Source organism: Sturnira hondurensis, unplaced genomic scaffold, assembly GCF_014824575.4.
Source record: "Sturnira hondurensis isolate 20B ecotype Veracruz unplaced genomic scaffold, ASM1482457v3 Scaffold0022201, whole genome shotgun sequence".
Lineage (NCBI taxonomy): Eukaryota > Metazoa > Chordata > Mammalia > Chiroptera > Phyllostomidae > Sturnira > Sturnira hondurensis.
In genome coordinates, this window is record NW_028094832.1 from 2,834,953 (window position 1) to 2,858,778 (window position 23,826).

The following is a 23,826-nucleotide window of genomic DNA, read 5'->3' on the forward strand; positions in this document are numbered from 1 at the left end:
ACTTCATCTTTCTATCTCACCTCCCCCTGACCCCCAAACCCTACCATTCCTATAGGCTTTTTCATCTTAGAAAGTGAGAAATTCATTCTTCCTGTTGCTTTGTCCAGCTTTTTCATACATTACATCCAATATGTTAACAAAACCTGTTGCCTCTATTGTAAATATATCCATAATCTGGCCACTTTCACCTCCATTACTCTTTCCATGTAGTCCGATCCTTCATTTCCTCTTCTCTGGATGACTGCAATAGCCTCCTGCTGCTGTCCGTGCCTACCTGCAGTCCATTCTACACACAGCAGCCAGACAAGCCCTTTTAAGTTATCAGCCAAATCACATGTATGGCTGAAAATTTTCAGAATACTAACTTTTAGTACATGCAATTCACTTTAATATTTTCCATTATATTGCATTTTGACACAGGTCACAACCCATTAATTTAACTTCATGGCCCACTAATGGATCATGCCACATTTCGAGAAGTACTGAAAATCAAAGAGGTAAGAATAGTGAGTTTTGAGAATACTTGTAGGTAAGTTGTATAATAAGAAGGAAGAGAACAAGAGGATGAGAAAAACAATGATAATCATATTAATGATTTGCTTACATATGTTGGATACTTTCTATATGCCAGGAACTGTCCTAATGATATATGTCATTACCTCTCTTTATGATGATAATGTCATTTTCCTTTTTAGTTTTAGACAAATTGACATATGACCTGAGATTCTGCTCAAGGTCAAATGACAAGCAAGTTGCACAGCCAGAATTCTAAGTCAGCTGTATATAATTTCAATGTCCCTCCATTCAGTATAAATGTTATCCTCTGTAACCAGGATAACATGTTTTCTCTTTGCATGTCCCATTATTATTTTATAAATTGTCTGTGTTAAATAAAAGACCCAGATAATTAGCCCACTGTTCCTAATTCAATTTGTTGTCATGCAATTGCAGTGACTGATATTTGTTTCAAAAAGTTACATAAATACCAGGATGGGTAAAAGTTGGTTTACAGTGGCAAATATGCAAAACAGAGTTTGTTCTTGCATTATTTATTAATTATTGTATTATTTATTTGTATCACAACTATAAACCTATTTTTGCCCACCCTTGGATTTGCATGACAAATGAGTATTTCAGAACATTTTCATTCTTTGGATTTCTCCTTCTCAGTAGGAGAATACTAGCATTTGGAGATTTTCTTGGAGGGCAATCAATTGTATTTATTGATTTATTTATTTGAAATGATTGAGGTGACATAGGTTAACAAAGTTATATAGGTTTAAGGTGTGAAATTCTACACCACTTCAGCTGTATATTATGTTGTGTGCTCACCACCCCCAGTTATGCCTCTTTCCATCACCATCTGTCTCCCCTTTACTCTCCTCTGTCTCATCCTACCCCCATTTCCCTCTGGTGATGAACATACTGTTATCTGTCGATGAGCATTTTTTTGTTTTTGTTTTGCTTAATCCCTTCACCTTTTTCACCCAGCTACCCAACCCCCTTCCTTCTTACAGCTATGAGTACATTTCTCTTTTGTTTGTTAGCTTATTTTTTTCATGAAATTCCATATGTAAGTGAAATCATATGATATTTATCTTTCTATGACTGGCTCACTTTACTTAACACAATACTTGGAAATAAATAAATATTATTTATGCTGGAAATTAAGTAACTTTATGTGTAAAGAGGCCAGCAACTGTCCCATAGAATTAACTATTTGGTCTCATTTTAGCACAATTAAAAGAAAATGATGGATCAATATATATATTTCAATTTTTCCAGCTTCTTTTGTGACAGTCTGTTCTCCACTTGTTTGTGTGCTGTGTGTTCCTTTTTGAGCACAGAGAGAAACTATTACATATACAGTATAAAAGCTTGTAAACATTAATTTGTCATGGACCAGAGACTGACTGACAAGACAACACAAAAAGTCACAGACAGCTTTTAGTTTCAGCATAAGAGAAAGAGAGGAGGAAATGGAGCTAACACCTAAGAGGCATAGAGGAATGAAGAGAATACCCGAAAAAGAGCAGAAGTATGAGCAAGTAGGAGAGGTATGCTGAGCCAAAAAGCCAATTAATAAAAAAATAAAGAAGAGAATTCAATGTCTTCTCCCCCAAATTTAAATAAAAATAATATCAGGCTTGACCACATGTAAAGTCCCTGAAACAGAAAGGGTATTAGAAGCAAATTGGACTTCTGGTCAAGATGGTGGCATAAGTAAACATGGCTCACCTTTTCATGCAACCAAATCAAAATCATAACTTAAATAAAGAACAACTGTCACTCAGAACCCTCAGAAATTGAGTTGAATAGAAGTCTGACAAATATGACATTAAAGAAACCACATCTGTCCAGACTGGTAGGTGGGCTGGAGATACAGAACAGGCTGGTCTCACATCCACATGCAGTAGATAAAAATTTGGGAGGGATATTTGGAGAGTGAGGAGTCCCAGCCCCATACCAAGGCCGTCAGCCCATGGTACCAGTGACAGGAAGATATGTCCCCACAACTTCTAGATGCAATCCCAATGGGGACTGAGTAGGTGAGAGAGTCTTCTAGAGTCCAAGCAGTTCCCCTTAAAGAATCCACATATGGACTTACTCAGACTCACTCACTCTGAGCTCCAGCACCAAGGTAGCAGCTTCAAAGGCACCGGGGGCATATGGGCAGGAACTGAAGTATCTGTCATGGAAGCTGGAACTGGGGGACAGCTTTTTCCTGGACAGAAAAGCAGGCAGAGGACATTGTCCTTTTTCTCAGCCCTCCCCTCACAGAGCCACAGAGCTGACAGATGGGTGCCATATTGAGACTCCATCAACACTGTTTGCCCTGCCTTGGAGATCCCCTGAGAATCTTTCCCACCCAACTTCTGGGCCCACTGTTAACTGAGACTTTTCCATATGAATGGTTCGTCTTCACTCAGCTACACAACTACCTAAATCCTATCAAACACGCAACAGCTGGCCTCAGGAAGCCCTCAGCCTCCATACCTATTGCTAAGTGGCAGCAGGCCTGCAACTAGCAGTAGCCAGCCTAGATTCACAGGTTGATTTGTCAGTGAATCTCCAAACCTAGCACAAGTAGCAGCCTTCTAAGACTGTTTTATAACTCAGGCAGGGTGACTCTGGACAGAATGCAGGATGGAGGTTGATTTTATTTGTACCACCAGGGAAACCCCAGAAGCTGAGCACCCAGTGGACAGACCATATTGGGGCACTGCCACCCTGCTCCCACACAGCTGATCCTCCACAGAGGGCAGAGGTTAGTGGTCAGTGGTCATGGTCAATCCTTGCAGCTGACTGGCCTGGCTAAATCCCTCCCATTGATCTGCCAGCAACAATCAAGGCTCAACTACAAGAAGAGGGTATACTCAGCCCACAAAAAGGAAGCACCTTGAGCACCCAGCTTGGGCCATAGAGGAGGCTGTGCCACTGGACCCTACAGGACACGTACTACAACATTAGGCCATGCTACCAAGACAGGGAGTCATAGCAGCTCTACCTAATCTGTAGAGACAAGCAGAAGGAGATTGCCAAAATGAGAAAACAAAGAAACATGGCCAAAATTAGAGAACAAATCAAAACTCCAGGAAAAGATCTAAACAAAATAAAAATAAGCAATCTATGGTTGCAGGCCAGTTCCCTGCAGGCCAACTCCCAGCAGGGGATGCACAAAAAGGCAACCATACATCTATGTTTCTCTCCCCCTCTCCTTCCCCTCTAAAGATAAATAAATAAAATCTTTAAAAAAATAAGCAATCTAGCAGATGCAGAGTTCAAGACACTGGTTATAAGGATGCGCCGGAAATTAGTGAGGACCTCAACAGCATAAAAAAGATATAGTCAGAAAAAAGCATACAGTAATTAAAATAAAGAACAATTTACAGGAAAACAACAGTAGAGTGGAAGAAGCCAAGAATCAAATTAATAATTTGGAACATAAGGAAGCAAAAAATAACCAATCAGAATGACAAGAAGAAAAAAGAATCCAAAAAAATGAGGATAATGCAAGCAGCCTCTGGGAAAACTTCAAGCATTTTAACAATCACATTATAGGGGTGCCGGAAGAAGAGATAGAGCAAGAAATTAGAAATCTATTTGAAAAAATAATGAAAGAAAACATCCCTAATTTGGTGAAGGGAATAGATTTACAAGACCATAAAGCACAGAGTCCCAAACAAGATGGATATAAAGAGGCCCACTCTAAGACACAACATAATTAAAATGCTAAAGGTTAAAAATAAAAAGAGAATCTTTTTAAATTATATTTCATTGATTATGTTATTACAGTTGTTCTGATTTTTCCCCCTTTGCTCCCCTTTATGCACCGTCCCCTACTCCCTCAGACAATCCCCCCACCACTGTTCATGTCCATGGGTCATGCATATAAGTCCTTTGGCTACTCCATTCCTATACTGTACTTTACATCCCCATGACTATTCTGTAACTACTAATTTGTAATTCTTAATCCCCTCACCTCTTCACCCATTCTCCTCCTCCCCCGCCTCCCATCTGGCAACCATATGGTAACTAACTTCTTTTCTCTTGCTGCTTTTAAGAGTCTCTCTTTATCTTTAACTTTTGGCCTTTTAAGGAACTCCCTACAGGCGAGTTCCCACAAGACTGTCCACTGATTTCTCAAAAGAAACTTTGCAGGCTAGAAGGGATTGGCAAGAAATACTCAGTCATGAAAAACAGAGACCTATAGCCAAGATAGCTCTACCCAGCAGAGCTCCCATTTAGAATTGAAGAGCATTATTTACAAGAAAAAATTAAAGGAGTTCATCATCACCAAACAATTATTATATGAAATGTTAAAGGGACTTATTTAAGAAAAAGATCAAAACTATGAACAATAAAATAGCAATAAATAACATATCTGTCAACAACTGAATCTAAAAAACAAACTAAGCAAACAAGAATAACAGAGAATTGTGGATACAGAAAGCATTTTGATAGTTGCCAGATGAAAGGGAGTGTGGTGGGATGAGTGAAGAGGCTAGGGGATTAAGAAGTACATATGACTTTAATCTTCTTAAACTTTCAAGACTTGTTTTTTTTGCCTAACATATGATATTCCTTCTGAATCTACATGTGTATTTGAGAAGAATGTGTATTCTGCTGATGTTGGATGGAATGTTTCATATGTGTCTCCTAAATTCATCTGACCTAATCTGTTATTTAAGTTCAATGTTTCCCTAATGATTTTTCTCTCTGGATGTAGTCACTGTTGAAAGTGAGCTATTAAAGTCCCCTGCTATCATTCTATTGCTGTCTATAGAATGACACAGGTCTGTTAATAGTTATTTTATATATTTAGATTCTGCAAAATTTTGTTCAGAAATAAATACTTTAAAAGCTCAGGTGAAGAGTGAGACGAACTTTTTGTCCTACTACAATAGCCAAGCATGTCTGACTGAAGGACAAGAAGTTTTTTTAAAAAAATAATTTTTTTATTTAATTCTTGTTCAAGTACAGCTTTTTGTCTTATATGCCCAACCCTGCCTGCCCCCCACCCCATGCTCCCCACCTCCCTCCCATTTCCGCCCCCCACCCTTAGTTATTGTCCATGTGTCCTTTATACTTATTCATGTGAGTCCATCCCCTTTTCCCCTATGATTCTCTCCCCTCTCCCCTCTGGACCCTGTCAGCCTGTTCCATATTTGAGTGTCATTGGTCATATTTTGCTTGCTTGTTTGTTTTGTTTAGATCCCTGTTAACGGTGATATCATATGGTATTTGTCTTTCACTGCCTGGCTTATTTCGCTCAGCATAATGCTTTCCAGTTCCATCCATGATGTTGCAAAGGGTAGTAGTTGCTTCTTCCTTTCTGCAGCATAGAATTCCATTGTGTAAATGTACCATAGTTTTTTGATCCAGTCATTGACCTATGGGCATCTAGGTTGCTTCCAACTCTTGGCTATTGTGAATTGTGCTGCTATGAACATTGGGGTGCATAGGTTCTTTTGGATTGGTGTTTCAGGGTTCTTAGGATATACTCCTAATAGTGGAATTGCTGGGTCAAAAGGCATGTTCATTTTTAGTTTTCTTAGAAAATTCCATACTGTTTTCCATAGTGGTTGTACCAGTCTGCAATCCCACCAACAGTGAACTAGGGTCCCCTTTTCCCCACAACCTCTCCAGCACTTGTTGTTTGTTTCTTTGTTTATGATAGCCATTCTGACTGGTGTTAAGTGGTATCTCATTGTGGTTTTAATTTGCATCTCTCTGATAGCTAGCGATATCGAGCATCTTTTCATGTGTCCTGGATCCTCTGTAAGGACAAGAAGTTTTAATTATGAGGCACATTAACTATTGGTTTTCAAATACCATTTCACAAATGTAATAACTAACCAGACAGGTAGTCAATAGTCAGACCTTACTTAGCTATAGAGACAGAAACAGAGAGAGAGATGGCTTAGATGAAAATTAAAAATATTAGAGCTAGTAAGATTTGCAGAAAGAAAATAAAATGATCCAACTAAGGACCTTCTTTAGACCCCTTCCCCATCCTGTTCCTAGAATATTGAATGCACTCAAACTCTCATCCCGAGTTTCCATCCTTTAGCACAATACTTTGCCAGATGAAGTTTGCATTATGATCTTAGAATCTGAGACAGTAAGCTCATTCTGTATATTTAAATATTCAGAGCAAACAATGTCTACATTTTCATCTTAGAAGTGGTTTATCTTGGTCATCACATTCTCATTCTACCCTCCATATCTCTTATCCTCAATTTTAATATTTTCCCTATCTTTATCTTCTGAGCTTTATTCTTGATATTTTTCTCTAATTTTTCTCACTGGTAATTCCTTCAGTTGTATAATATTATATTCAAGCACTCTTTATGAATGTTAGTTTCAGGGGCTACTTTCTTCATTAATAGATTTTTAAATTTTGCTCTGGGTCAAATCTGCAAGCTATTTTCTCATGGCTTTTTTTATTTTTTATAAAACGATTTATCTTTGATATTTACATTATTTTAATATTACATTAATCATTGTGATCACTTTATCTCAAGTTCCAAGAGAGCTTGTCTTCTCAAGTGTATGTGGGCTGACTCCCACAAGTTGCAATATTTCCTTGTTGTGCTATTACTTTCTCATGAGCTTACATGTGGTGGGGATTTTTCTTGCTGCACAAGTCTCTTGAGCTTTGGATTAGTGGTCATATAATTGTTTGTCTTTGCTTCTTCAAACTTGTATTTACTACTTCAGAATACTTTTAAAACATTTTGTATTGAGGAGCCCAGCAACATATTTATAAGATAACTTCCGACCCCACACCCATTTGTGGTTCTGATCTAGGACTTTGAGTTCCCTAGAATATTTTTTCTACCCTAAGCTATGGCAAAGTCAAGTTGTTTGTTGCATCCTTAGGTAGATGAGTAAACTTTTTCTATGAGCAAATTTTTACCACTTATTCTTTAAGTTTATTTCTTGTAAAGGTTCAGCTTTAGCATGGTTTTCTCATTTATTTACATGAGTCCAAGATCACATATCTTATTCCAACAATGGGCACTGAACTCCACTCATTAACAAACACTAAGGTCCTACCCAGACTCGGTATTCCTGCCCTCCAGTCGTACAGCTGCCAAAACGAAACACATCTATAAGCTTGGTCTTGTGAGAAATTTAAAAACATATTGTTTGGTTCATGAAATCACCTCATTATTTGATAATTTTACCTCTTTATACAAATGGAAATTTCAAATGTAGGAGAATAATAGAAAGTCTTTGTAAGAAAATCACTTGGATTTAGAATCTGAGTACAAATTGTCATGGAAGGGAAAACATTTCAGGCTCAGAAATGAGGATGTCTGTGGCACTCTGAATTATAAAGAGAATTCCTATTCTCTTGGAAGAAAAAAACAAATAGTTGTGAAGATCAGGAAGGATCCTGAATGTTAGTATAAGAAATTTGGACTTTGATAAACAATCAAAGCTGTTTGTGTCTTGGACTGACATGGACAATGAAGTGTTTTTAGAAAGATGGATTCAACAGTGGGGTACAGGAAGGATTAGAGAGAGAAGATGTATGGGGAAAAAAAGGAACTGAGAAAAATGCTGTTGTAGTCATTTGGTGGTATAACAGCTACAAGGGTTTTTGAGATTCCCATTAAATTAATCACCTATGGTAGTTCTAAAAGGAACACTGGTCTTCGCCTGGCTGGTGTAGCTCAGTGGATTGAGCACAGTCGTGCAAACCACACGATCGCGGTTCGATTCCCAGTCAGGCCACATGCCTGGGTTTCGGGCCAGTTCCCAGCGGGGGACTCACGGGAGGTGGCCAGGCATTGATGTTTTTCTCCTTCTCTCCTTCCCTTCCCTCTAAAGACAAATAAATAAAATCTTTAAAAAAAAAGAAACACCAGTCTTTTTTTTTTCAAAGTACTTCAAATGACTGATAATTATAGGCAAAGATACAACACAAAGAAGGCACCCTTCTTAAGACAGCAGGCTTCCTGTTTAACCAGCCAAATACACAGTTTGGGGAGTTTTTTTTTAATAGTAAAATAAAAAAGTAAATAGCTATAAGAAAGCAAATACCCTACTAAATTCAAATTATACCCTATTTGCCCAATTTTCCTTACTAATTGCATAAAATAATTGTTGCAAGACTTTTCTATTTATTTGGCCTTTGTTTTATTTCATTTTGTTGTTTTTTTAAAGCAAAAAAAGCTCATTTATAGCATTTGTGCTTAGTCATTACAGATATTTTTCTTCTTGTTTCTTAGGGAATATTAATCACATTTTAACAAAATTAACCCCAGTACTAAAAGGTCATTTCTTGTTGTTATTCATGAAATATGTCTCTGCCTTCTGTGTAGTTAATGTATCACTGGGTTCCATAGATCTTGTAAAAGGAAATGGTCTTTTGCACTGTCAAATTAATAAAATCCTAAGGCCCTTAAACATCTCTACAAGTGTACTCTAATGTATACTTCACACAAGTATGGGAAGTAACAGAAAATTAAAAACAAATTCTACTTGATCAAAGACTTCATAAATTGGTAAATGTGTTCATTCGGAAAATACCATGCCTTCTAGATCCCTATTAGTAAATAAATATTCTTGGTACAAAATCTTGATTTATTTTGTAATTTCTTTATTTTTTCTTTTTTCTGAAAGGTAGCTAGCATTAATAAAAATATTTTATTATGGTTAGTTTATTGTATATTTTGATCTACAAATCTTTGAATAACTAAATCATATTCATCAGTTTCAAGTGCAAAAACCAGCACATTTAGAGCTTCAGGTCTTCTAGAAATTCAATCAACCAATCTTTTACAGAAATGTTTTTAAAGCAGGGTAAGCATTATGCTGATGACCAGTGTTCTCAGTGTTCTGGGTTCTTCTCTCTCTCTTTTTAAAAAAATTTATTTATCTTTAAAGGGGAAGGAAAGGAGAGAGGGAGAGAAATATCAATGTATAGTTGCTTCTCATGCATTCCTCACTGGGAACTGGGGTGCAACCCAGGCATGTGCCCTGACTAGGAACTGAACCATGATCCTTTGGTTCACAGGCCTGTGTTCAATCCACTGGGCACAGGCCAGGGTTCCTCTCTTTTAAATTAGATGTAGTCATGAGACAAGTTTTGACCAATAGAATGTTGTAAAACTGACATTTGTTTTTTTTCTAGGCAGAAGCCTATGAAATTCTTATCTGTTTGCCACGCGACCCGGTGATATTCCAAATAGTGGAGGCTCTTGCACTTATATTCTCAAGTGAGGATAATGTAGATTATAACCCCTATAAACCAAAATACATATCAATAAATAAGTTCTTATGGTTTAAATCACTAAAATTTTCTGGGTCTTTTCTTTACCAGAACATAATCTAGCACATTTTGATTGATATAAACATTGAACAAAAAGAGGAAATAGCTATAACAAAAGAAAAAGAAGGAAAGAAGCAAGAAAGGAAGGAAGGAAGGAAGGAAGGAGGCACAAGTTCAGCAACTGAGCAGTAGCAAGTTTAGCAAGGGGCTGTTATCAGGTAAGTAGTAGGAGAACTTCTGGCAAATGTGTCACCTGCAATAATTTGGTAGGCAGACCATGTACCCAGGGAACCACAAATTCTTGGAAAAGAGGTTAGAGAAATAGTGTCTGTGGCATAGGTAAGTAGGTATTGGGTGCACTTGACAAAACATTATAAGAAAGATATTTGGCCAGGAAAAAATTAACTGGTTTGGAAACAAGAATGAAAAAGGAATCTAAAGACCCTGAATTCAAGAATATAGAGAAGAGGCAACTATTTCACAATCCAAGATAACATTTATAGTTACTGAGTGACAAAGGCCAAGTTAAACTTAGCCCTCCGGCAAGAATCATACTAAGGGTATGACTACAGTACTTGTATAAATTTCTGAACAGACTAATTTGTCTCAGAGTGACACCTAACTAGCTAAAGGTGTACTTTCAAGAAAATGAGCATAAGGGCATTTTTTTCCACCAAGCATAATCGGTATAAAGTATCTGCAGTAAGTCAAGATTTAGATATATGTGAATGAGAAAGTTAAGAATTATAGCTACCCTAAAAACCATGTTTTACAAAGAACCACAGGTGGAATTGTCAGCACAATGTGCTGACTGGAGTCAAGTGGATATGACATCCTCAAAGCTTTCAGAGAATTTTATTGCCGTTAAGAAGCACCACTCTGGACTGAAAAAGACTGCTACCAATCTAGGCTTAAATCAATAATTGAACTGCCAATCACCTGCAGACAGAAAGTGGAGTTAGGAAGCTGCTCAGGCCTGAAAGACAGCATAAACTGCTACAGCAATTTTTCAGATGTGTTCACAAAGGATCACAGAAGATGAAGAATCTCCCAGAGGGCCACAGAGAACTATGGTCAGTCAGGGAGGCTACTCCCAGGCAGTGGCACCAGACCTGTGCAAGGAATGGTCCCCAACCCCAGGGCAGACCGCCTTCATAGTTTGGTTCTATGGAATAACAGATGCTCTGGACCAGACCAGCATCTGCTGTGTGCCTTTCATTATTGTCTTTCCAAATAGGAATGTTTGATGAAGTTACCCCACTCTATTTCAGCCAGTGCATAATGGACTGTGAAGAGAAATTATCTTCTGTTTTAAATGTGTATGTTTCCAGTTCAAAAGGAGCCACATTCAGACCTGATATACAGAATACTGTTTATCATCCAGAGATCTTTGTCTGTGAGACTTAAGTATCACTGAATGGGACTTTTGGGTCGTCTCCCTTGGGAAGAGCTGAGTGTATTTTGTACAGTACCACTCAGTCACATAAAAAAAATTAAATACTTACATTTGTGACAACATGGATGAGTCTTGAGACTATCATGCTAAGCAAAATAAGTGAGAGAGATAAAAGTCAAGAATCATATGATTTTACTCATAGTGAGATAAAAAACGGAAAGTAACAAATGAGCAAACAAGAAAAATAAACCAAAAAACTCATAGACAACAGTATGGGAGTTATCAGTGGGAAGGTGGTTGGGGGTGGTAAAGGGTAAAGGGAGTCAAATGTATGGTGACAGAAGATTTGACTGGGAGGTGGGCACACAATGCAATATACAGATAATATATCAAAGAATTGTACACTCGAAACTTATACTTTTATTAACCGATGCCACTCAATAAATTTAACTTAAAAATTGACCATTTACTGAATATTACATGGCGTTAGTACTATTTCATTGGAGAATAAATATGTCTGGTCTGTCTTCTTTCAACACGTGGTAGGACTGCATGGCCCTTTCATAAGGCAAAGTCCATGCAGTGAGATGTGAGTGGCAGCTATGTGGTCTCTTCAGGGTGAAAGTTTTTAAGGGAAGTAAGTACTCCAATTAATGCATTCTTTCTCCGTTTCCACGTTAAGCAGAAAACATACAGGTCATGACAACTTCATCAGGCTACACATTCCTGCATGAAAACAGCATGAAGCAGAACTCACCAACCTGAGATGATACGTCATGTGAGCCCTGTATCCTTGTTTTAAGCCACTATGATCTTAGGGTTGTTTGTTACATCATAACATAGCCCATCTGACTAACGCAAGATGCGTAGGTACAGGAAATCAATGATTTGCTTATCACAGGCATTTAATAAAGATTTAGTTAATGGAACGAAATCTATGCAGGCATTTGGGGGTTGAATAACAAAACTCCAAGTCCAGGAGAATGCAGTTGGTAGTTTCCCATAGTATTTAATGAGGTCCACCAGATAATCCACAGATAATGGAAAAACAGAAAAGAGATACCAGCACAAGACTACAGGAGTTCTCAGTGTTGTAAACAATAGAACAATAAGCTGTCTCTGAAAGCAGCGAGTTTCCAATCAAAGCAAAAGGGAATGAAAACGTTTGAGAAATTGAAAAGAGAGTTCTGCTATGGAAGGGAGCTTGAATAAAATGACCTTTACATTTCCTCCGATTCAAGGATTGTGTGATTGCAATTATCTCCCTCTCAGTCACTTTCACACTGATTTAAAACAATGTAAGTAGAAGCTAAATGAATCCTATTAAACTTTATCATCTGACAAGTGTTATTGTATGTCTGAGGTGACCCACTTTAATACTGAATTCCTGGCTACAGCCAGCCGTGTTCCGGGTCCTACCTTTTACAAGGCTGCAGGGTTCTCAGTGGGGAGGAGACCTATTTAACTGTCCACTCCAACTGTGATTTACAGACTAGATGCCCTGATTATTGCCATACTTCCTGAGGTATATACTTCCATGTTCAACTTTGTTCTCAGTTTTACAGAAACCGCACAAAGAATTTAATAAAATGTAAATATTTATGCCACAAATGGGAGACATCAATGAGGGTAATAATTGCAAGTGCCAACAACAGGAGGGAGAGTAAGGAAGGAAATTGATGGAGGAGAGGAAAGTATCCAAATTAAACAAGATAACACCATGCAATGACCTGAAGCACAAAAATTCTAGATGAGGATTACAAAATTTCTTAAAGAAGATAAAAAGAACAATTTCAAGACCATAATACAAGATATAGAAAAGTAACAGTGATTATCTGATTCTTGTTCTCTTCTTACACATAAAATCTAAAATTTGAACATTCATTTCAGGTCATTTAGCTGTATTCCCACACAGGTTCTAGGAGCTGATTTCAAGGCCAGTAACTATTATTTTTACTGTTGTATCAGCTACTATTCATATCCTCCCCACCCATTACTTTATTTGACCCTCAATGCACCCCTAAGAGCCGAGAAGGGGGACTGAAAATGATAGCTGTCTTCTAAAATTCACTTTCTCCTTTTTTGCATAAAGAGGTGCTAGTTGGACACATGCCCAAACAAGCAAACACACAAACAAACAAACAAATCTTTTCAGCCTCTCAGGGAACTACCTATGGCATTGTGACCAAGTTCTTGCCAGTGAGACAGGAGGACAGTGATGGGTGTGTAGAACTCCCATGTCTGCTCTTAAATGAAAAAGGTCTCTGCCTTCTTTTCTCTTTCCCAAACCAGATGCAGACGGCATAGTGAGCCCTCTTGAGCCTTGCAGGTGAGCACATCTGAGGGAAGGACTGAGCAAAAAGGGGAAGGAACTCGAATCTCTGGAAGACCTCACGGGGTAGAGCTGCCTTTGTAGCCTTTAAGTGCCTTCATCCAGACTGTTGCTTTCATTTTTACGGTAGTAACCAAACTCATACTTTAATTAAATAAGGCAAAACAAGGATTTTATCACCAATATTATGAGGAAATGTTGATACCCAGTTTGCCTAAGATACTTGGTCCCTGGTTAGTAACTCTCCAAAGAAATAATCAGAGCAAAATGTCTTATTGTTTAACCCCAGCACGTATGACTTGCTTTATGTTGTCAACTATCATGTCTCATTTCGGTTCAGAAAAAAAAAATCTTATATGCAAATCTGTGATGCTAAAAATGGGTACTCCAATTAGTGAAGCTAAGGAAAAGTTTTTCTCAGAATGGGTCTGACATGGATGAGCTAATATGCAAAAGTTTAAAGCGCAGTTATGTTGTTGAGTTTGCCAAGTATTTTCTTTAAAGAGCAAAAAGAATGGGCAAGTAATCACTACCACAAGAGTTTTGCCTGTTCTTCCAATAGGACATGCAAATGAAGCTTTTTTAAAACTACATTTTTAATTCAGATAATGTTGCAAGTACAGCTGTAACTGCCTTAGGGAGAACTGAAGGATGAAATTAGGTAATTTCTTGCAATCAAGATGAATTCAAAAGAGGAAAAGTTTCATCCACCTGTTGTTTGGAAATTCTACTAAAGAGAACTATAGAAAACATATTTCAGAGAGAAACAATTTCCTAGAGGGGAAAAAATCTACTCAAGCAATCAAGCTTCTTGTCTTTTCTGCTTATTAATGAAATGAATTTGTTTTTAAACCCTAGGTTGTAAAACTCTATGGTTTACCACAAAAGAATCTTTAAAGTATATCCTGTGAACGAAAAGGTTAAAATTCACAGTAACAAAGTAGACCAGTAATTTTTCATATGTACAATCAGTTCACTCTCAATCAAAAGAGGAATTTTTGCATAACTTAATGGAAATGCTTGATATACCTTTTCACAACTTTTGTGGCTGAAACTCCTACTTCTCAATCACTTTTTGTTTTTAAAACTTCTGCTTCTCAATCACTTTTCCCTTTTCATGATCTCTTTGCTTATTTCTCTATAATTCTACTACTGTGTACTAAGAACAATCTTCCATTTACTCTTATTAATTGTATTCTTTACTCCACTTTTATTTAATAAATAACTTCTCAAAAAGATTACAAATTGATTATTATTGTCAATCATCCCGACCCAGTATTGATTCATCTTCTCTTTTCACCTGCTACTAGAGTCAGAAATTTAGTCCATACCACATTTGACCAAAAATGGACAAGGTGACAAAAATACTCTATTCACTAATGGTTGGGAGAAAGGAGAAATCGACAGCTTAAGCTATAATAATACTATGAGCCAACATATGAATTTCTAACATTCTGCTGTTATTTTGATTTGTACCGATATATTTCCCTTGGGAGTCAGTCAACAAAAATATATTAAGTGGTTACTACATAATAAGTGCTGTAGATATACTGGGAATGATGGAAATTATGACAGAGTGAACTTGTATTCAACATGTTCAACACAGTGATGAGTTAAGGGTATACATCCCTTTATCCTTTTCTCGTTTGAAAACTAACAGTGACTTTGGGTTTCCTTCTTGATTCTGACCATGCTCATAATTTAGGGGGAGGACACAAATCACATTTTATTTAGCGAACTGAAGCTAGCAGAAGACTTCATTATTTGGTGTCTCAAACACTTCATGTCTCACCATTACTCTTCAGAGAGTTTGTGGACTTTTGTTTCATTTTGTTTTGTTTTTAAGAGGTGGCAAATTATGTGCGAACATTTCAAATTTCCTAGCCTCCTTCTAGATCATTTTGTATTCATTGCAATCTCTTGCTGAAATGCATTTGTTAGCCATGTGCACTGCAAATCTATTTGTGTGCCTGAGATGTACTCACGCAAATTATCCTCAGTTGATCACCCTTCCTACCTCTCCAGCTCCAGCCCATCTCCTGCCAGACACCCCACATCCAAGCCACACAAAAGTTTTCTTTCCAGCAGGGTGGGTGGGTTGCATCACTGGCTGACAAACTGGTGGTTGCCCTGTGGTCCCTGATGCAGGACAGTTAGGGACCACATCCTTCATCCTCTTTGTCAGGTGGACTACATTTGTCACCTAAAGGAAATGAGTTTTTGTTCTTACGCCTTGGGCCTCTGACCGAGAAGAAAATCTCTTCTCTACCACTGCTGCTCCCTTACTGGCAAGACAGAACAGGAGCAAAACCAGAGCTCAGCCTTCTCAGAAGTGAGGACCGTTAGGCATGGAAGGCTGTTAATTTATAGAACAAGATGTCAGCAATGCACCAAAAGCCCAAGATCATTGATCAAAGAATATGGTTAACTCAAGCTTAAGCCTTTGCTCATGACCTTGGGACAAAAACCACTGACATTTGCTACCAAGATTAATAAAAGCATGCTGACTTTTCAGGGGAGCCTTGTACCTAGGTATGCTGATTCTACATTAAACATTATTGACTGATGCACGTGTCCCCAGTGACACAGCTATAAAATACACGTTGAGCAGCATGTTCATTCTATACATGGAGAAAAGTACAAATTATATATTCTCAGTGGATAGGCAGTGAAAACAATGTCATTCTGTTCTTGGTCTAAATGGTCCTCAAAAGATGGTTTATTACAACTTTATATTTCACAACCTATGGTTTTTAAGCATGTTATCACGTTGAGGCTATTTCTAGTTAGACCAGGATTATATATCTTATGCCATTATAACTAGAACTACTCAAAAGTTCTACTTTTTAAAAGATTCATGGAAAGTGGGTTCTGACTCAAGAATCAGTTTTGCGCCCTGGCTGGTGTAGCTCAGCGGATTGAGCGCGGGCCTGCGAACCACACGATCGCGGTTCGATTCCCAGTCAGGGCACATGCCTGAGTTGCAGGCCAGTCCCCAGCGGGGGCCTCATGAGAGGCAACCATACATTGATATTTCTCTCCTTCCCTTCCCCTCTAAAGATAAATAAATAAAATATTTAAAAAAAAAGAATCAGTTTGGCTTCAGGTCACATATCAGGACAGTAGTATTTTTTCAGCATTCTCTCACTAAAGTTCAGTGTGTTAGGGGAACAACAATGCTGTGGACTGGAAAGAAAAAATCATAAAAAGCTTGTAAAGGTCCTATGAAAAAGCCAATTTTAATAAACTTTAAGTTCATGACATTGGGATACTACAGTCTATTTTGATTTTTAAAAAGTTTGAAAGTTATTAAAATTGTAAAACCTACAGGGCAAAAACAAAAAAAAAAGTCAGTTCTTTCTTAAAAGTTGAAAACAATTCCTTCAGTTGATATCATTGCACACAATATGTTTTTCACTTTTATTCCCTCAAAGGCTCTGCTATTTTGCTTTGTGTGTACAAGCAAAATGATATTGTTTCTTGTTTTTTTTATTAATTTTTAAATATGTAATATTTATTGTATTTTTCCATTACCATTTAGGCTCCTTATACTCCCCTCTCACATGCCATTACCACCCAGATGTCCACGTCCATGAATCCTTTTTCCTTTTTGCTAATCAGTGAAGGCTACTTTTATTTTCTGCATAATCAATGGAAGCAGACAAAAGCTTAGTTTTTCCCTTTCATTATCAGTGAAAATAAACTAATATGTAATTAGAAAATCTAGTTCCTAACAAAATCTAGTAAAACCCTAATAAAATCTGGTCCTATAATGTAAGAAAAGCAGTCAAAATAGAATATTTCAAATAGAAAATAGATATGACTTAAAGAAATAATACAAAACGTACTCTCATACAGTCAGTTCCCTTTTCATTTTGAGGATAGTTTCTTTAGCTATACAGAAACTTTTCAATTTAATATAGCCTCATTTGTTTATTTTTTGTCTTTATTTCCCTTGTCTTAGGAGATATATTAGTGATAATACCACTGCTTGGGATGTCTGAAATTTTACTCTGTATGTTTTCTGCCAGGACTTTCATGGTATCATGACTTATGTTTAAGTCCTTTATCCATTTTGAGTTTATTCTGTTGCATGGTGTAATTTGATGGTCTAGTTTCATTTTTTTGCATGTAGCTGTCCATTTCTCTGAACACTTTTTATTGAAAAGACTGTTTTTACTACATTGTATGCTCACACCCCCTTTGTCAAATATTAATCGACCATAGAGATATGGGTTATTTTTGGACTCTCTATTGTGTTCCATTGATCTATGCGTCTGTTCATGTCATGCCAGACTGTCTTGAATACATTAGCCTTGTGGTATAGTTTAATAGCAGGTATTGCAGTCCCTCCAACTTTGCTCTTCTTTCTCAGGATTGATGAGGCTATTCAGGGTCTTTTTTTGGTCCCATATAAATTTTTGGAATATTTGTTTTAGATCTGTGAAATATGCCATTGGTATTTTAATAGGAATTGCATTGAACCTATAGATTGTTTTGGGTAGTATGAATATTTTATTGATGTTAATTTGTACCCTTGATATGATACAATGAGAATGGTACTTTACCTCTGTGGTCTTATTCCCAAAGACATATAACTCCAGCCAAATCATGAGAAAAAACATCAGACAAGTCCTGAATGAAGAACATTCTACAAAATACCAGACTGACACTCTTCAAAACTGCCAATGTCATCACATATCAAGCCAAAAAAACTGTCACAGCTAAGAGGATGCTAAGGAGATATGACAGCCAAATGTAATGTGTATCCTAGAACAGAAAATGGACATTGGGTAAAAACTTTAAAATTTTGAATAAACTGTGGACTATGGTTAATACAAACAGTAATATATTAATATTAATTTATTGATTATAACAAAATATGAGATTCCAAGAAGGGAAATTAAATGTTGGGTAGTAAAAACTATTTGTACTATTAGCATGTTTTTTGTAAATCTGTTCTAAAAAACAGTAAAACCATTCTAAAAAGAAAAGTTTATCAAAATAATACCCAAAAAGGAAGAGTCTGTAAGGCTGCAATAGAAATATTTTATTTGTGGACCCAAAAAGAGCAATAGTTATATGACTATGTGAAAGGGGTCTTTCACAGTCATTTTTCTTGGCTACAACTCTGCTTTAAAAAGTATTTTCAAGCCAAGAGCCAGAAATGGTCAACTGAAACTGCAAATAAAAAATTTTTAACATTTAATGAGTGCATCAGTAGAAAAAATCCAGTGAAGGAAAAGGATGCAATATAAGTAATGACAACCGATAAAGTGATAAAATTAATGTTATAAAAAATATCACTCATAAGTTATCAGCTTATGAGTGATATTTTTGAGTTATCATCATGTTGATATCAAATTTTAATATGCCATAAAAATTCTGAAACAGAAATTTAGGAGAGACACATATGAAAATATATAGACATTGAGCTTTATAGAAAAGAAAAGAGAACCAGATTTTTAAGTACACATTTTAATAGTATCTTAGAGGAAGGGAATACAATTTACTTGTGCAATCTCTCTTCAGAACATACCAAGCAGAAAGAGAATCAAAATGTTTTAAGATTAAAAAGAAACTCAGCCTATTTTTTTCTATTCTATCCCAACCTGCCGTGCGTTGTCAGAGAAAGTCGCAGTGGGAATACATACACGCCAGTTCTCCTTATTCCACTGGACGGGAGTAGAAAACCGCACTTCGGAACAATGGTCTAAAGGTCAGCCGGAGAGGGCTCACTTACTTGGTTGCTTCCTCCCCTGGCGCTGCATTTGGAGATTAACACACTGACCTGAAGCCAAATACTTAATGCTTCAAAAATAAAGAAAGTTCAGACTAAGTCCATTTACTAATGCAACAAAAAAATGTACAGCTATCATGCATTGGTTTTATGACATACAGGGGGATTTTGTTAAGCATTTAAATTTCATTGTCTCCATTTAGGGTTACAATAGCACTGATGGTGAGCATTAGTATTGTCACTTCTCTGTAGAAGGATTACAGAACTAACTCAAGGTCTCTTAGCAATTAAGTTGGGAATCTTGAGTCAGAATGCAAGGACTTCTAACTCTTGTGGCTGCTGGTGGCAAACTATTCTCTTCGAGCAATTATTTTGTGTAATTTACTGTCCATTTAGAAAAATAAGTTAGTTAAAGATTAAATAATCTCTTCTAAAAATTTACTAAATTAACTATTTTGGTATATAATATATACAATGTTTTATTGCACAGGAAACTTAAAAGAACTATAATATTTTAATTTATCTTGAAGGAAAACTTACAGATATTTTTAGTATTTTTGAGCTGATGATTCTGGAGAAGATAGATCCAAGCAATCTAAACCAAAAATTAAGACAGGATCTTTTAGTCTTCAGTGCTGACTTCCTCACACTAAATGATAGGAGAAGCCCATGAGGAGACATTAAAACTGTAACTATTTTCTTTAATCCTCAAAATGGAAGTAAGCCCATTGATCCATCAATTCTAAAAAAGCAATTACAATGTATCATGACTTAAAACCATTCAACTCAGTAAATTTTCTAATATATGCACTCTCTTCCAGTTCCTGATAGGTGATCCTGTAACTTCTGACTGACTGTCTCCAGTTAAAGGATCCTCAATGACCTCAAAAAAATCTATTTTATTGTTGAATACATCATCACAATTGCCAACATTTATTGAGTATTTCCTGTGTGTCAGGTACTAAACAGGTCAGATTTATTTAATATCAAGTATGTATTTAAAACCATTAAGTTTCAGACACTGTTTATATAGGTACTATGAATTCAGCAATGAGCTAAACAAAAACCTTGCAGTTATTGTGCTTATATTATATCATTTAATCAATGAAATAACTTATAAGATGGATATTTAGTACTGTTATTTGTCTTCCTTTCATAAGTGAGGAAAGAGGGCTAGAGGTTTATCCAAAGCCACAAAGATAGTATAACATACATGTACATACCTAGTGTTACATATGGTTTGCTAAATAAAACAGTCTGTTTTCAAATCCAACATAACTCATCACCTTTAGGGAAGACATTACAGGTTTCTTATCCCAATAGGAGGACAAACCATTCATTTGTTAGTTTTCTTATGATAGTAAACATGGTTTGAATAAAGTAAAGTTTTCAAATAAAGATATGAAAACTCCAGCTTGTGATACTTAAAAAAATAAAAATATCAATGAGCCAGAAGAGGATATTTTGTATTTATGAGATGGAGTCTACCTTTGTATTTATGTGTATTATATTGTTTTATTTTTACCATTTACCATTTGAAGAAAAACTTACAAAGCCAAACCAACTTCTGTAAAGTAAAATGCTTCTGTTTTTAATATACTGCTTCTCAAGGTCCTATGGATAATATAAATCAAATCAAGAAACATCACATATGTAGGTATATTCACACAAATGGTGACAGCTTTCCTAAAGCTTTTTAAATGAACGACATTCAAAGTAAAGGACAATACGTATCTCCTAAAATCTCCGAAGACTAAAGTGGTAATACTAGCAGAGGGCACTTGTGTCCTTTAATGGCGTCATTGCAGAAGCTTCGCTGTGATTTTTGCTTTAACCATATTAGCATAATAGTTTTAAACACTAGACCATAAAATTACTACAAGCCACACTCCTATGTTTAAAGAAAGTAAATTACAAATGCAAGTACTGTAGTCGTGTTTATACTTCTGTAATACACAGCCTCTAAGGTCATTCTGCATTCTGGTATTCAATCTCTCGTGTATTCCCCTCAAGCCATGGAACCTACTGATATGCTTCTAAAGAACAGAGTGTGACAAAAAACAGTGGGATATCACTGCCACAATTAAATTATAAATAAACCATAATCTCTCTCTTTCTCTCTGCCTATCTCTTCCATATGAGCTGTCCTTATGGAAGACCCACATGGTAATAAATTTTAGCAGCTAGAACCTAGTCTGGCAACAGCAAAGGAAGTGAGTTCAGAGGCAGATTCTTCCCAAGTGGAGCCTTGAGGTAACAAATCTTACATAGTATGAAAACTATTTAGCACTTAACAAGTCTTTCTCTACAGAAAACCAGGCTCAGCAAACACCTTTCTCTCTCCATAGAAAACTCAAGACATGAAGCCTCAGGGATACAATGATAAACCAATAATTTAATAACCTGAAACACTTAATAAACTCAAGGTTATCCATTTAAAACTATAGGCAAGCTTCACTAAGTGATTTCATAACAATGTAAATGTTCAAGTAAGATTTAGTAACTAAAAGCAGTAAATCAGTTTAACCATTTTTTATCAAATTACAAGAAGAAAGTTATTTAGAAAGTCACAGAGGTAGAAAGGTGAGCCAGCTGGGCTGTGTGGGCTCAGGAAACTCACCTCTTTCAAGTCTTTTACCTCCTGAGGTCCGAACAAACCAAAGATTGGCCTCGAAGATTTCTTATGCCGTAATTTAAGTTAATAAGAAAATAGAGAATTTATGCTCCAGGCATTGTCTAAAACAATAGAGTGATCAGTCAGTAGTTAATGAACTCTACCACCTAAATTTGATAACACATGATGTATGCAACTTCCAAAGAGGTCAAGGAAAGAGATAGTTGACAGAGCCTTGCTCAAGCCACTGTCAAATCAGGGTGTGTATGCATGTACCCAAGGCTGCACCCTCTGAGGAGTGAAACTAAATACTTCACACTGCATGGGGAATAGATTTCACCAAAAAAGCCTAGTCAAGCCACAAAAATAAACAAACAAGCAAACAAACAAATAAATAAAATAGCAAAAGCAAGCTCCAGAGAGGGGAATCAGGTTCTAAAGTTGCTACAAAATATTACCTATAATGTGAGGTTTTCAACAAAAACTTTTGAGATATTCAGTGAAAGCAAAAAATGTGACACACACATGAAAATAAAAGCAAGCATGCAACAAAAACTACCTGGGAGGTGAACCAGATGTCAGCTAGAACAAAGACTTCAGAGTATCTGTTATAAAGGTATTCAAAGAGCTAAGAAAACCATGCTTAAAGAAGTGAAGGAGAATATAATAACAATGTCTAAAATATCAGTAACAAGATAGAATTACAAGAAAAGAATTAAAAGGAAACTCTGGAGTTGACAATTACAATTGATCCTGGAACAATGCGGGGCTTAGAAGAGCCAACCCCTTTCATCATCAAAAATCCAAATATAACTTCAGTTGGCCAACTGTATGCATGGATCCCTGACCAGAGATTGGAAATACAGTTGACTCTTCAACAACATGGATTTGAAATACACAGGTCCACCTACACATGGATTTTTTTCAATTGACAGTCCAACTGACCTATGCAATTTAAATTCACATTATTCAAAGATCAACTCTATGGATGAAAATTCACATATGCAGAAGATTGACTATTTATGTGGAGATTTTCAACTGCTTGGGAGGTTCATGCCCCAACCCCCCATCTTGTTAAATGGTCAACTGTATATGGCAAGCCCTAGAACAACCACTAAATTTTTAATATAAAGAAAAAATATCAAGAAGGAACAGAGAAACAAAATGACATAAAATTTATGGAAGACTAAATGTAAAATGTCAATGTAACCACATTAATAATCATATTATATGTGAAAGAATTAATAGAATAGAAAGGCAGAAACTGTAAGACTGGATTTAAGAAAAAGCAAGATCCAACTAAAAGCTGTCTACAGGAGACATTTTAGATACAAAGGTACAAATATGTTGAAAGTGAAAGGATGGAAAAAGATATATCATAAAAGAGTAGTTGTAGAAGGCTGGAGTAGCCATACTCACACCAGGAAGAAAGTCAGCTTTAAAACAAAAAGAATCACTAGATATAAAGGAGAACATTTCTAATGATAAAAATGTCAATCCATCCAGAAGATATAACTGTTATAAATGTATAATACACTTGGTCAAAAGTTGGTTTACAGTTATGAGTACCCAAAACAGAGTTCATTCTTGTATAATTGTTTATCAATTATTGTATTATTTTCCATAAGAACAACTGTAAACCTACTTTACCACACCCTATATATACACTTAGCAACAGAAACTCAAATATATATGAAGCAAAAACTGAGCTAAAGGGAAACAGATAATTCAACAGTAATACAGTTAAGAGCCACATAACAATGTTTCAGTCAACAAGAAACCAGAGATATACAACAGTGGTCTCCTAAGATTATAATGGAACTGAAAAATTCTGATTGCCTAACGATGTCATAGCTGTCATGCATGACACTGTAGCACAATGCACTATTTATATCTTTGTGATGATACTCGTGTAAACAAACCTACTATGCTGCCAGTTGGATAAAAGTATAGCACA